Source organism: Triturus cristatus, chromosome 3_2 (assembly GCF_964204655.1).
Source record: "Triturus cristatus chromosome 3_2, aTriCri1.1, whole genome shotgun sequence".
In the NCBI taxonomy this organism is placed as follows: domain Eukaryota; kingdom Metazoa; phylum Chordata; class Amphibia; order Caudata; family Salamandridae; genus Triturus; species Triturus cristatus.
Window position 1 is genome coordinate 464,271,059 of NC_140584.1, and position 13,651 is coordinate 464,284,709.

The window sequence follows — 13,651 nt, forward strand, 5'->3', positions numbered from 1 at the left end:
TATCCGGCCTAGTTTGACATGCAAATCATGCAGGGGGGAATAATAAGAAAAATCTTTAGAGTTGTAATGGAGCATTCTCCAGCAGTCCAATAAAGACCAATGTTGGAGCCATTGGGAAAGTTGGACTGCAGATGTCACCACTAGGGAGGTTGGGAGCGGGGGATTTAACCAGCCCAGGTGCGGATCGAGCACACAATTGAAGTCTCCATTGATCATCCATGGAATATGGGCCCATTTAGTGAGCATGGTGGATAGACGTGATTAGAAGTTTGGTTATGCTACATTGGGGTGTATCTACTTCCTAACGGCAATCCTGCCATCCAGTTGTCCCTCAGCTAACACATAGGGCGGCCAGCCAGGTCGATCTCTGTTTCTGTATGCCGGAAGGGGACTTCCGGTCAGACCTAGACTAAAGCACAACGAGCAAATCCGTAATAAGTCGAGTATTCTCCCCTCCTGCCACATGGGTCTCTTGTAATAGAGCGATCTGCACGCCCCTCCTTCTGAAATATTGTTGGACTGCATGCCTCTTTCATGTGGTGCCCATGCCACTGACATTCCAAGTGATTAGGCTAACTTTAGCTTCTTATTATTACAACATAAGGGTGACTCCTACGAAAACCTCAAGAAACATGGCTGCGACTACACAGCTAGTCCTAGGAGCTATGTTTTGTTGAAAGGATTATGGCAGCAAACCACATGGCTCTGCATACTGTAACAATAGAACCTCCAACTCCCTTCCCAGGGCAATCCCAGAATGTGTGATCACCCAAACAATTAAGAAACTTTCACATGGATGGGCTGCTCCTAAATGCGCACTTGCGTGTACTAGTATTGCCCAGGAACTAGACGAAGTTTTGCGAGTTTTGCTTATAGTGAGTCTATTAGGAAAACCCACTGCTTCTCAGTCAGTCATATAACATATTAGAAAGCTGCTGCAAGCAAGCCCCTTTGAGTGTATCCTGCCATTTTCACTTAGTGGCTGTCAAAGGATCTTTTCCCTGTTTGCAGAGTCGTGTCTGGTAGAAACACCAAGGTTGCACAGTCGGTGGAACGGGTGGATTCAATGTTGGACATGCCATCATCTGAAGTATGGGCATGTGATTATCAGCGGTCCTCCCACAATGCAACTGCTGTCGTCAGGGCCTGGGCCTGTTCCTCCTTGGCTTGTTCTGGGGTGGGAGCCCCTTGCATCTTAGTGCTGGTGACTTTGCAAGCCTTTCAGTTCCTGTGATGCAGAGTCCGGGCCAGATGCTGATGGCCCACCAGTCAGGGTGGGGCGGAGGTCTCATATGGATGCTGCTCTACCCAGTCCTAAACATCCCCTGGCTCTGTGAACAAGTAACACATGTTTCTGACCATGACTTTGAGGTTGGCTGGGAAGAGGAGGAAATAGCGAAGGCTGATCTGTCTCTGTTTGTGCTTCACCCCAGAAATGAAGCACATGGTATAGTCCGGAAAGATGAACACCCATGCATTTTCGTAATGAAGTGGTGGAATCACCCTGGCCGCTTGCAACAGGGTGTCCTTCTCTCTGTAGTTCATTATGTGGGCCACTATGGGCCGGGGGGAACCTTGTGCTGGGACCCAGTGGGCACTTTCTGGTGTGAGGACAATTGGCCAGGAACCACCTTCTGCGACAGCAGCCAGGTCTTGAAGAACCTACAAGATCAGTGCCTTTTGCCCCTTCTGGAATGCACACTATATGAAGATTACTTTGGTGTGAACGCCCTTCAGAGTCTTTCACTCGAGCCTCTAGCTCCAGGACCTTTGCAGTGAGGGAGAGAACCTGACCCACCAGATGTTTCATAGATGGGCAAATCTCCATGATCTCAAGTTCAGCATGTGTGAATCGATCCGCCAACTTTTCCTGTTCCTCTCTCAGTAATCCCACTTCAATCGCCACTGCGTCAACTTTGGTGTGCAGATCTTGCCTGGTATCTTCAATAGCTGCAAGTATTTTGTCAAGCTTGAGATCTGTATGCGCCACTGATGACGATGTATACGGTGGCACCATTCTGATGCCTCTGCTGCTTGGTTCCCACTACCCCTCTGCACCCTATGTTCAAGTGCCACCCACAATCAAGTGAGGCACCTGTACACAAGGTCTGCTGTGTCTGGGGTTGCAGTAGATGAAACGATCAACTGACCCGGACCCACCAGGCCCCATACATATGTGATCCAGTCAATGAGCAGTAAAACAAGGCAGAGAAACTCAGGTCCCAGCACAGCTCCACCCTGGGCAATGCTTATGCTAGTGTGTCTCCACAACAGGCCTCCCGGGGCTCTCAGCCATCCCACACGGCACCATCCACATCAAGCCCACACTCTGGTCACATGGTGAGCCTTGTAGTCCCGCTGCAGGACCCGCCTCACCCCTATCTCCTTGCAATGGGGGGCAAGACCAGCTCAAGTGGCACACCGATGGAGGAGGCACTCCAGCTACACCAAAGGGGGGCCTCAATGAGGGGGAGATTGGGGGTGATTCCTCTTACTCCCCTCTACCCCCCTTTGTGCATTTGAACTTGACTCAGCCCCAAACACAGGCCAAGCAGAGGCCATCCTGTCTCCTCTGTCCCCCCATCAGCATTTGTGAACACACACCGGGCCCTACAGGCACTGGGTGCTCCGCATGTATCTGCTCCTCTTCAATGTGGTAATGAGTGAGCTTCGAGCCCCCACAATCCACCATATTCAGCCCAGGATCAGGGTCGAGGAAGAAGAGGATGAGGGTCCCTCCCCACTTGTAGTCACCCAGGCCATAGTCCCTCAGAGATGCACAGGTCTCAGGGAGTGCCTCCTACATCCTGAAACAGGGACCTAATTTAGTCACAACATCGCAGGTATCATGTGACGAAGAAAGGGGAGGAGAATGAGATGGGGCAAGAGGCTGGAGGGAACAGTCCCTGATGGTCACCAAAGCCCCTTACCCTGACAGTACTCATGGCTGGCAGACCTCAGCACCCTTCAGCGCAAGGAGCAGGGTACCTCCATTTCATGCCGCCTGCTCTGCCCACTCCTTCCTAGCGCACTAGACACAAGCCAGACATGAGCTGTGGATCAGAGCGGGGGCTGTCCTGTGGTGCCACCACTCCAGCCTAGCATGCTGGAGGTCCCTTCTGCATGTCACACCTCTTCCAATGCACTGGAGCCCTCTCTAGTACCAGCGCAGCACAGTAGGCTCTTCAGGCTGGAGAAGGTGCAACACACAAGGCAGCTCACCTGAGCATGGGGGATTCTGCAAAAAGAGCCATATGGTGCCCCACTGGGCTCTGCACTTCAAGTCAGCCCAGGCAAGGGCTTCCCAGTCTTGGATGGCAGAGGGCAGTGTCGGTTCTTGGGTCTCCCGATGGAGTGATCTTAGAACCCATCCGCCATCTTGCCTTGGCTGGCCATGCCCCCCTCCATTATAAAGTGTGTTAAGAAAAAAGTGTAACATAGTGATGAAATGGTAGATAGAGCTAATGCAGGGTATTTATTTTCTTGTGGCAGACAACTTGTGTGAAAGATGTGTTATTAATTTGCCATTCGTGGAGAAATGTGTGTTAGAAAATAGGGGTGCCAGAGTGCATAGAGGATACGTTTGTTAGTTCTATATATTTGTAATTACCAGTCTCCATTCTGCCTGGAATTCACACAATGCCTTCAGTGTAGAGTATAGACAACACCTTTCCCCCCAGGAGATGAGGTTGAGAGGCCTGAGACCACCACCAGTTGCCAGGGCATCTCTGTGTGCCCCGGAAGTGAAAAATGTAATCTACCCACAGATCATTCCACTGATTGTGTTTGTCCTACAGTGAGCATCTGGTTTTGGAGACAGCATTGGCCATTATCTCCTATTCTGTCCTACCTTTTCCTTCTTTATTTCATGGTTGTTGTCTGGACTAGGCCTCTAACCAACTAGGGCTCAACACTAACTATCTCATCCACCAAAACTGTTAACTACTTTTCAGAGAAACTGGGTTGTCTTCTTCCATACATACATTTTGAAAAAAGAAGTTGATGTAGGTCTGGCACTGATGCTTCGTATTGTGGATAATAAATTGTTTGTGTTGCTTGAGGAGTGTTTTGGTAGTTTGAGCAGGTGTGGTTTGACAGACACGTCCGCCAATATGATGGAAGCATCCGTCATCAGAAACCCTGTCTGCTATTGCTGCCCTCTGTCAAGAGGGTCACCCCCTTCCCTCTCTGCTGGTGGACATCAGTAAATATGGAAAACGGATGTTTGCTATATCAAGGTTGATGGAGTTGTATCCGTCAATGGTGCACTGTAAAACCAAAGATGGAGGACTGAGGATTAGCTGATGGATCATCTTTCCTCATGACAGAGGGTAAGCCTTCAGTCCAAACACTAAATACTGTAAATGGAGTTCCCTCAGTCTGATGGACAAATCAGTCCCTTCATGACAGAGGAATGACAGTCTTTCTGCCCAACTCTAAATCAGGCCCTTAGTGATTGAATGGAGGAATAGGCAACATTCCTGTACCATATAGTCTACTCACATCTCTCTAATACATTTTGGAAATGTTTCAGAGGGAATGTAGAAGGTTGTGAATTGACATACTTGTACACTGAAAGGCAGAACCACATAATATGGATTTTTACGAGTAAGGGAATGGAAGATCAATATAGTGATATATAATTGTGATTTCTGTGACAGTAGAAAAGTCGATAGCAGTAGCAAAATAATGTATGGATGAAATATAGGCACATCTATGTACAGGTGCGATTTTTGGCTGAGCGTCATTAACATCAGTTACATAGGGTTGTAATGGAAGGAGAGACTGCTAGAACAAGAAAGGTACGATGTAAAGGAAGGCATGGCCTGTCAGACAATATTATTAATCCGAATGACAAGTAAGTGTAGCTGAGTTCAGATATGGATTTAGGTGCAGAATCGGGGTCCTAAAATGTACCATGTCACATTTACATGCGAAGCATTTTACTGACTGGTAATGTTTGCTTCAATTCAGCCTCAAAAAAGTTAGCCACAAAAATCATTGGGGTAAATGCATAGAGATAAATATTCCCTTTAGAAAGAATGCCTGACGCCTCAAACACTTACACTCTTTGACGCTGGTGTGAGGTAAAGAAGAAATACACTTGCTCTACTAGGCATCCTGTATTTAGTACTTTCAAGTAACAATGTTATTTCATTTCCAAACTGTTATATTTTTATATGTGTTTTTCATTTTTTGAAAGCACGCCTCTCTTGGCATTTCCTTAAAAGGAAAGTCATGTTTGTTGAGCTCTGAATAATATTCAGCCATGTCTTCCCTCTGGACTTGATTCCCTTTCAGTGCCAGCATGCAACATCTTCATTTTTTCGACAATTGATGTTGGTAACGATAAAACACATCTTTATTGGTTTTATGTAGAATAGCATACTCCGGTGATCCATCCCATCAGACCGGATATTTTTCAAACGTATGGAAAGGTAGTTGTTGATGAGAAAAAGAGGTTTGAAAATCCGACTCTATATAGAACCCAAGTCTCAAGCTCAATACAAAAACCAAATCTGTAACTTCACTAGGTTTAATTCCACAAGAAGAGTTACATTTCGTGCCAATGGCATGCAGTGCATTTTGGTTTCTGCTGTTTGTTTTTATTGCACTTTATATTTGACAATTTTTAAAATACATTTCCCTTCACTTCACAAGACAGAATAGTTAGATGGGAGGTATGAATATCTTCATTTCAAATGCAGAACTGTAACTGTACTTGGAACACTGCACAATAAAAAAAATGATAATCTCTAAACACCTGGAGGCTTCTCTGTAAATAATTTTTGCTGAAACATCAATCTATTTCCAGGCTGCAATTAAGCATTAGTGCCTGCAGGAGGGGGCTCTTCATGGCGATAATTACCAACAACTGGAGTTATAGCTTTTAACAGAGGGTGAGGGCAATTAGCAAGCAGAAGTTCAACCTCCTGGAAGCAGCTCCATTATAAGTATGCGGGGAAACTATAAAACAAATACTACACATTTTTAGAGTGTTTCTTTTTTGTAATAACTTCCATGTTTCTCATTGCACATTTGGATGTTTTTATGATTGGAGATTCCCTTTGTTTGGTCGGCTGTTCGTTTTCAGGTGCTGAAGTCATGTGCGCCAAAGTCCTTTCGTGGTGTTTATTTGCATCAAGCTGATGTTTAACACCCTATTGCACTTTCCAATTGCGTGTTCTTTTGCTTCATTTCTTTTTGGCTAAAACTTGCTATTTAGTGCCGCAAAAATCACCATTTCCTTTTTTCTAGATACAAAATACAAGCATTGGGCTGGCGGACGGAATCTTATAATAAGCGGCCAGATCAAGACACTCTGAAATCGCTAAAAATAAGAATTTTTTATCATAATCTGAATTTGCTTTGTTGCTCCCTAGGCAATGTCATTATGAGCCGGGTGAGAAGGCGGGACTATCATAATAGCACCAATGAACAAAGAGAGTGTTTGTCATCCCTGGCATCCAGAAGGGATCTGACTCTCTTCTCGTTCTTCTCACTCATCGGTTGAAGTAATAAAGGCCTTTTGTCAGGGCTTTAACTTAGATAAAAACATGGGGGGTGGGGTTTCTTAAAGGGGCGAGTCTCATGTAATCAGGGGCGTGGCTTAACACACCTAAGATAAAAACCTGTGCTTGGCATAGTGTGCCACCCAACTAGTATTTTGCTGTTTCTGCCATTGCATCCAGATGTATAATACTGTAAGTAACATTATACCTACAACAAGCCAGGACTGTTGGCTTTGTCAATAGTTGTTAGTTGCATAAGATAAATAAGAAACAACTATGGCTTTGTTGTATAGAATATTAAAAATGCTTCACTTCTTTAATGATGAGACTGTGAAAGTACTATCACAAGTCTTTTTGAGGTTACATGAAAGGCAGTGAAGTGTGGTACTGCTGCAGAGCTAAGATTATTTTTTCACCCTGAGGGTGAGGGCAAAAATGGAGAGACTGATAGGGACCTGTATCAACACCTGCATTTTAGAACTTCCAGTGCTGAGCACCGACAGGTTCCGGCCCAATTAAAGCCCTGTCATTTGTGTTTTATTTTAAACTCTTTCACCATTATAACCATGTGGATGCTTTCCAAGCAGAACTTAATTTTTTTGTCAGGAATACCTGATGCTGGTACTTTCAAATGAGATAAAATGAGGGCAGGCTACTGTTATACAGCAAAATGCCTTCAGAAGTAATTGAAAAAGTTCCTCAGCAGAGATAACATTATTTAATTTTAATATTAAGTCCCAATGTTTTCCTATAAAACAGCTAACCCTGCTACAGTGAAAAAAGCTTTTTAGGGCCTTGTCACTATAAGCACATGTTTTTCATGAAACCTTAAATGTCCTCCTTTTAAATACCCTGTATTAAGGCTTACTTATAAGCAACTTCTTATTATTTAAAAGGAGGGGTTCTGGATGGGGTTATTATGACAAGTGGAATTTGCACATTTCCTCTGCTTAGCCAGGTGGTGGCAGGCCTGCAGTTGTGTTTTGCAATGTCACTTTAGTGGTGGCATACTATGTACAGCAGTCATCTAGTAACACTTACCTTACAGGTCCTAGCTACACGTTCTACCATGTATTAAGGGCTTAAAGATAAGTTAAATATGCCAATTAGGAGTGTAGCCATTTTCAACATGTTTTAGAGGGTCCAGTGCAATAAAAGAAATAGCAGCATCAGCCCATATAAATGGAGGGGATCATGCAAAATGAGGCATTTCGGGGCTCATTTATGAGCCCCTGCGTCACTTTTGCGCCACCGGTGCATCACTTTTTTATGACGCACCAGTGGCGTAAAACATGCGCCATGATGCGCCATATTTACAAAGTGACGCATCTACCTAGATGCGTCACTTTGTAAACCCATGCGCTACATTATACCTGCGTCAGGTATAATGTATGCAGGGTGGGCGTTCCCACGTAAGTAAGCATCGTAGAAGTGACGCAGTGAAATCTACGAGATTTCACTGCACCACTTCTAGGGTGCAAATGCGTCAAGGCAGGCGTGAGACTGACGCAGGCCCTTTCACATGGGGCTTGCCCCATGTGAAAGGACACATTGCTGGAGTTGCGTCACTTTTGTGACACACTCCAGCAATGCGTCACTTTTGCGCCTACAGATACGTCAGAAATACTGACGTATCTGTGACTCCTTGCGACATGATGCGTCATACTGTAAATATGACGCATCTTTGGAGTTGCAGGGAGGGTGCAGTGAAAAGTGACGCATCACTGTTTTCACGCAGTGATGCGTCACTTTTCATAAATGAGGCCCTTCTTACTTTTGGAAAGATTCACTAGCTTCCTCCTGATATGACATATGGGGGTGAGGGCATATATGATACTGGTGACTAATTTTCCTTTACTGTGCAGTTGAGTAAAAGCAACTATACTGATGGTGACATTGATGATGGTGATGAAGTCGTAAATATCTCCAATGGCAAAAAATATTCATCAGGAAAACCTCTCCGCTGCTACTCAGACTTTTGCCATCCTAATTCTTGTGACTCAGCCATGTCACTGAGTTTACAAACCGCTAGTGCCAATACACAATTCGTCTTTTTTTAGCAGATACCAGTGCAACAATCTCTGCTGAGTGCTGGAAGGGATCTAAATATAGCTGATTTTTACTGCAAGGATATTTCACTTCAGTGACAACCAAATTTATTGCACTTCTACTAAAAAGCATTTTCACTTTTAGGACATTAAATAAGAACTGAGTGGCAGATTTACAAGCCCATTGCGACACTTTTGCACCACCGTTGCATCACTTTTTGTGACGCAGTAGCAGTGTAAACAATACCCCACATTGTGGGCCATTTACAATGTGACGTATCTAGGGAGATGCGTCACGTTGTAAAGCCCTGCAACACATTATACCTGCATCAGGAATAATGTATGCAGGGTGGGCATTCCCACGCAAAAAGCCATGCAGAACTGACACAGTGAAATTTACAACATTTCACTGCATCACTCTACGCCTTCAATGCGTAAAAAACCCTAAGTCTGCTAAGACCAGGTGTAAGAAATGATGCAGGGCTTTTTGAATGGGACTCACCTATCTGTTGTGGCGCAGTGCTGGAGTTGCATCACTATCATGAGCAACTCCAGCAATGCATCACTTTTGTGCCAACAGTTGTGTCAGAATTTCTGACGCATCTGTTAATCCTTGCGCCATGGAGCACTGTATTGTAAATACAGCGCATCCAAGTTGGCGCAAGGATATTTGGCTCTGGCGCAAGGAAACTAACGCATCTATTTAGATGCGTCAGTTCCTTGTAAAAGGGGCCCTAAATCTCTATGAAAGAGTTGTTTAAAAAAACAGATTATTTAAGTATGACTGTCAGTATTTGGGAACATTTTTCTGGCTGCTGAATGAAAACAGCTCCTTAAACATAGCCATTGGGACATTACCTTCTGCTTCCACTCAATACATTACCCCCTCCCTGCCACACCAGTAAAGTCTTCACAAATATTCACTCCTTAATCTAAAACCAAGTTAATTTTCTTGCTACCTTTTTTCCATGTTTCGGTGTTTCATCACTTATTTCCTTCCAAACTGGGAGGTTATTGCAAATGATGCATGGGTAATCAAATTGCTTCTGGTTTTCTAAACTGCTTTTATGGCATTCCTTTTCAGGTCTCTTCTCTGATACCCTTTCTCTTTCCCAAGAAGAAAACTCTTTTGTAGACTAGTAAGCTGCAGAGATAGTCTGCGAATGAGCAATTGCTTCTACTAATTTCAATGATCTCAAACCTGCAATTAACTTACATGCCGTCAATAAGTTAACAGTTGACAGGCACTTTAAAACAGAAGGCTTTCTCCTACTATGGGACTCCCTACTGCCAGAATGGTTAAACCACAAGATTCTCTTTGAATTAAAACGTTAGTGCGGCATCATCAATTCCTGAGAAACAATGGTGAGACAGAATTTTGTAATTTATTGCCTCTCTTTTGGTTTGTCCTTCAACCTCAGTTTCTTCATAGAGGTTCTTCAAACATTGGTGACCTACCTCGAGACCAGGGAGGTATTTACCTAGACAATATCTGTTTAATGAGCCTATCCCCCTCTAGGTTCACTCTTCATCTCAACTGCACCATTATCCTTCCTCACAACTTTGGCTTCATAGCAAATTTAGGGATGCTATAATATGACCCTGATCAAACTGTGCACTTCTAGAGTTCAGTTTCAATACCCTCAATAGCACCTTAAATGTGCTTCTTAGGAAATAGCCCATTTCACAAGAATGCTCGGGTAAACCTTCTCTACCAATTCTCTCTTTCAGAGCTGAATTGATGCCTCCTTGCCACTTCTATTCAAACATCCCTTCATTTCTGAAATACGAATCACCTTGGCAAAGGTCTGTCTTACTAATATCAGATCTATCTTGACTAGGACTTTCACGCCAATCATCTTTGGTGGAGTGGACAGTGTATGGAGCTTTATTGATAAATAAGGGAGACGCAGTGGGTGAGCTCCATCAAATTTAATCAATTTAGCAACTAGAAAATGAAAGTAGATTTCTTAGCGGATCCTTTATCTAAACCCAGGTTGCTCTGGCTCATGTGACAAGCATCCCACATAGAAAACATGCATAAAGTGTTTATACAGCACCAAAGTAAGATTAAACATAATAGGTAGAACACATACAATTTTGAAACCAATTCAGCAAAAACAAATAAAATGTAATAATTAAAATAATGTCTCTTTCCTGTAGGCGATGGGGGCACATCAACCAAGCGCACTGGTGAGAAATTCAAAGTCTTATTTTGCAAATCACGAAGTCCTATATGAATGATGATTTACTCTCCCAGGTCCCGCCGCCAAAGACCCAGTCCTCAAAAATGAATTCTACAAATGGAAAGGAGCGTCAGTATATCCACTATGGTATCCAATCAATAATTGTTTAATCAATATCCAATTGTCAGCCTACACGTTTCGTCCTCACTTGGACATTATCAGGGCTCCAATGTATCTCCTAAGCGTTTATCCTTACAGTTCTTCTGCTCTTCATTAGCTCAACCCATACAAGTGGAAAAGGTTATCCTCTTGCCAGAGTGTCCTATACTCTGGTCTTCCTTCCACGGCCTGGCCGGATAAATCCCGTCGTCGAGCCCTGATGGCGTCCAAGTGAGGACGAAACGGGTGGGATGACGATTGGATACTGTTATATTTTGGAGCTATGATTTTCCTTTGAATTAATAAATGGAAAACACATATGAAACAAGTTTGCCTATGGATTTGATTCTCGAAAAACAATAATTGATTGGATACCATAGCGGATACATTGACGCTCCTTTCCATTTGTAGAAATAATTATAATAAAACAAAATTGAGACATATCAGGTAAACGGAGGAGAAGATATGAACTTTTGAATAAAAAGGCATAGAAAACAATTGTGTCAAAATCCAATTTATGTTAATATAACAAGGTAGGTCCTAGGCACTCTTTACAGCTGGCTGGAAATGAAGCAAGGTTCTATGGAAGACTAGTTATTTTATTTATTTATTTAGTGTACATAAAAGGCTTATTAACACCCATGGGCATTTAGGCACTTTACATTAGACAAGGTTTTATTCCTTGAGCATTGCAGTACAATAACAAGAATTAAAATAGCGGAAATTATTTCAGCTCAGGTAGGGATTCAGTTTATCATTTTAGTCCAGGAGGGACAGTTCAGGGAGTATACAGGACTTTATGAAGAAAGAGTCAGAATAGATGTGTTTTTACGCTATTTGTTAAAATAAAGCATGGTAGGCTGGGTTCGGATGTTTGTGAGAAAAAGGAACTCATTTCCACTCTGGGCTAAGGAGTTCTTGAATTTCACAACATCATTTCTGATGCCATTTTGACTTTTAAGTTTTCTTGGACCTTCTTGTATATCAAGCAACACAGGTTGAGGATTATCATAGCTCTTTGTGGTAGCTAACGTAATTTACATAGGATGGATAAAATTAGGTTAAATGAAGATATCACTAGTCTGGTCATGGAATGGAGTATTACTGCTAGGCGCCATAGGCTTGATTGGGGAACCACTGCCACGTTAGAGTTCACTAGACTATGGACTCAATCAATCAGGGTTTGGTAAAGAGCAACTACTCATCCATGAGGGTCTCAAGGCACTGGGTGGGAGGCGGGATAGCTCAGTTGTGTGCTGAGATCATCCAAAGAGCCAGGTCTTGAGGTCCTTCCTGACTTGTGGCAACATGGGAGATTGTCAGAGGTAAATGGGTAAGGTATTCCAGGCTTTGGCTGTGAGGTGGACAAAGGACTTTCCACCCGTTCTAGTCTTGTTGGTACGAGGTACGGTGGCCAGAGAGAGCTGGGCTAATCGCAAATGTCTTTTAGGTGCATAGAAGAAGAGTCGACTGTTTAAGTATGCGGGTGTTGTGAAGGGCCTTTTATGCGTGGATGAGGAGTTTGAAGGTTATTCCTCTTTCGACTGAAAGCCAGCAGAGACCCCGCAGGTGTTGGGTGATGTGGCTGCGATGGGGGATGCCAAGGATCAGTCTAACATGAGGTGTTCTGGACAGTCTGGAGTTCGTGAAAGAGTTTCTTATTGATTCTGGCACAGAGAGCGTTGCCGTAGTCCAGTCTGGTGCTGATGAGTGCGTGTGTGATGGTTTTTCTGGATTCGGTTGGGATCCATCAGAAAGTCTTTCGGAGCATGTTGTGGGTGTTGAAGCAGGTTGAAGATACGGCATTTATCTGGCGGTTCATTGTGAGTGATAAGTCTAGTATGATGTCGAGGTTTCGAGAGTGATTTATCAGGGTGGGGGGATTTCTGAGGGCGGAGGGCCACCAGGAGCATTTCCATGTGGATGGGGTGGAGCCAAGGATGAGGACTTCTGTCTTTTCTGAGTTGAGTTTCAGGCAGCTGTTCTCCATCCAGGTGGAGATGGCTTTCATCCCTTCTTGGAAGTTGTGTTGGGTGATGTTGGGTTCGTTGATGAGGGAGAAGATCAACTCGGTGTTGTGGGCATATGAGACGATGTTGAGCCCGTGGCTCCCGACGATGGTTGCGAGGTGGGTCATGTCGACCTTGAAGAGGGTGGGGCTGAGGGAGGAGCCTTGGGGCACTCCGCAGTTGGTCTCTGTCGGTTCCAAGAGGTAGGAAGGGGGTCTAACCTGGTGAGTTCTGGACTGAACCTATTAGGCAATAATGCTTTTTCCATTATCATGCTTGTGTTCTCTGATGAGGGAGTTATGTTATGCATCACTACCCCTTATTTCTGTCAAAGATTCCCTTCAAGAATACAATGTTGGGACAAAATGTACAAGGCAGGCATTGGCGGATCAACTCCTCTGCTTTTTAAAAGCCACAAAGTGGGGCATGGCCAAGATGGCTTATTGGTAGAGAGTGTTTCTTCTGCCCTCCCACCTGTTTCTGTCAAACAAGTGCTTTCTTGGGGCTAGTTATACCTTACTTAAGTATCCCGGCAGTGCAAAACTGGACATTTGATTACTACCTAAAGCTGGAGCAGATGGTGATGAATTGAAAACATTTCATGGAGCTATATGAGTGACAATAGAAGAAGATGGAGGTGCAGGCTAGGCCCACAGTAAACATTTGGAACTATGAAGAAGTAAACTCACAGCTTGCAGAACAATCACAATGGCAGTGGAGCTGGTGGGAGACCAAAC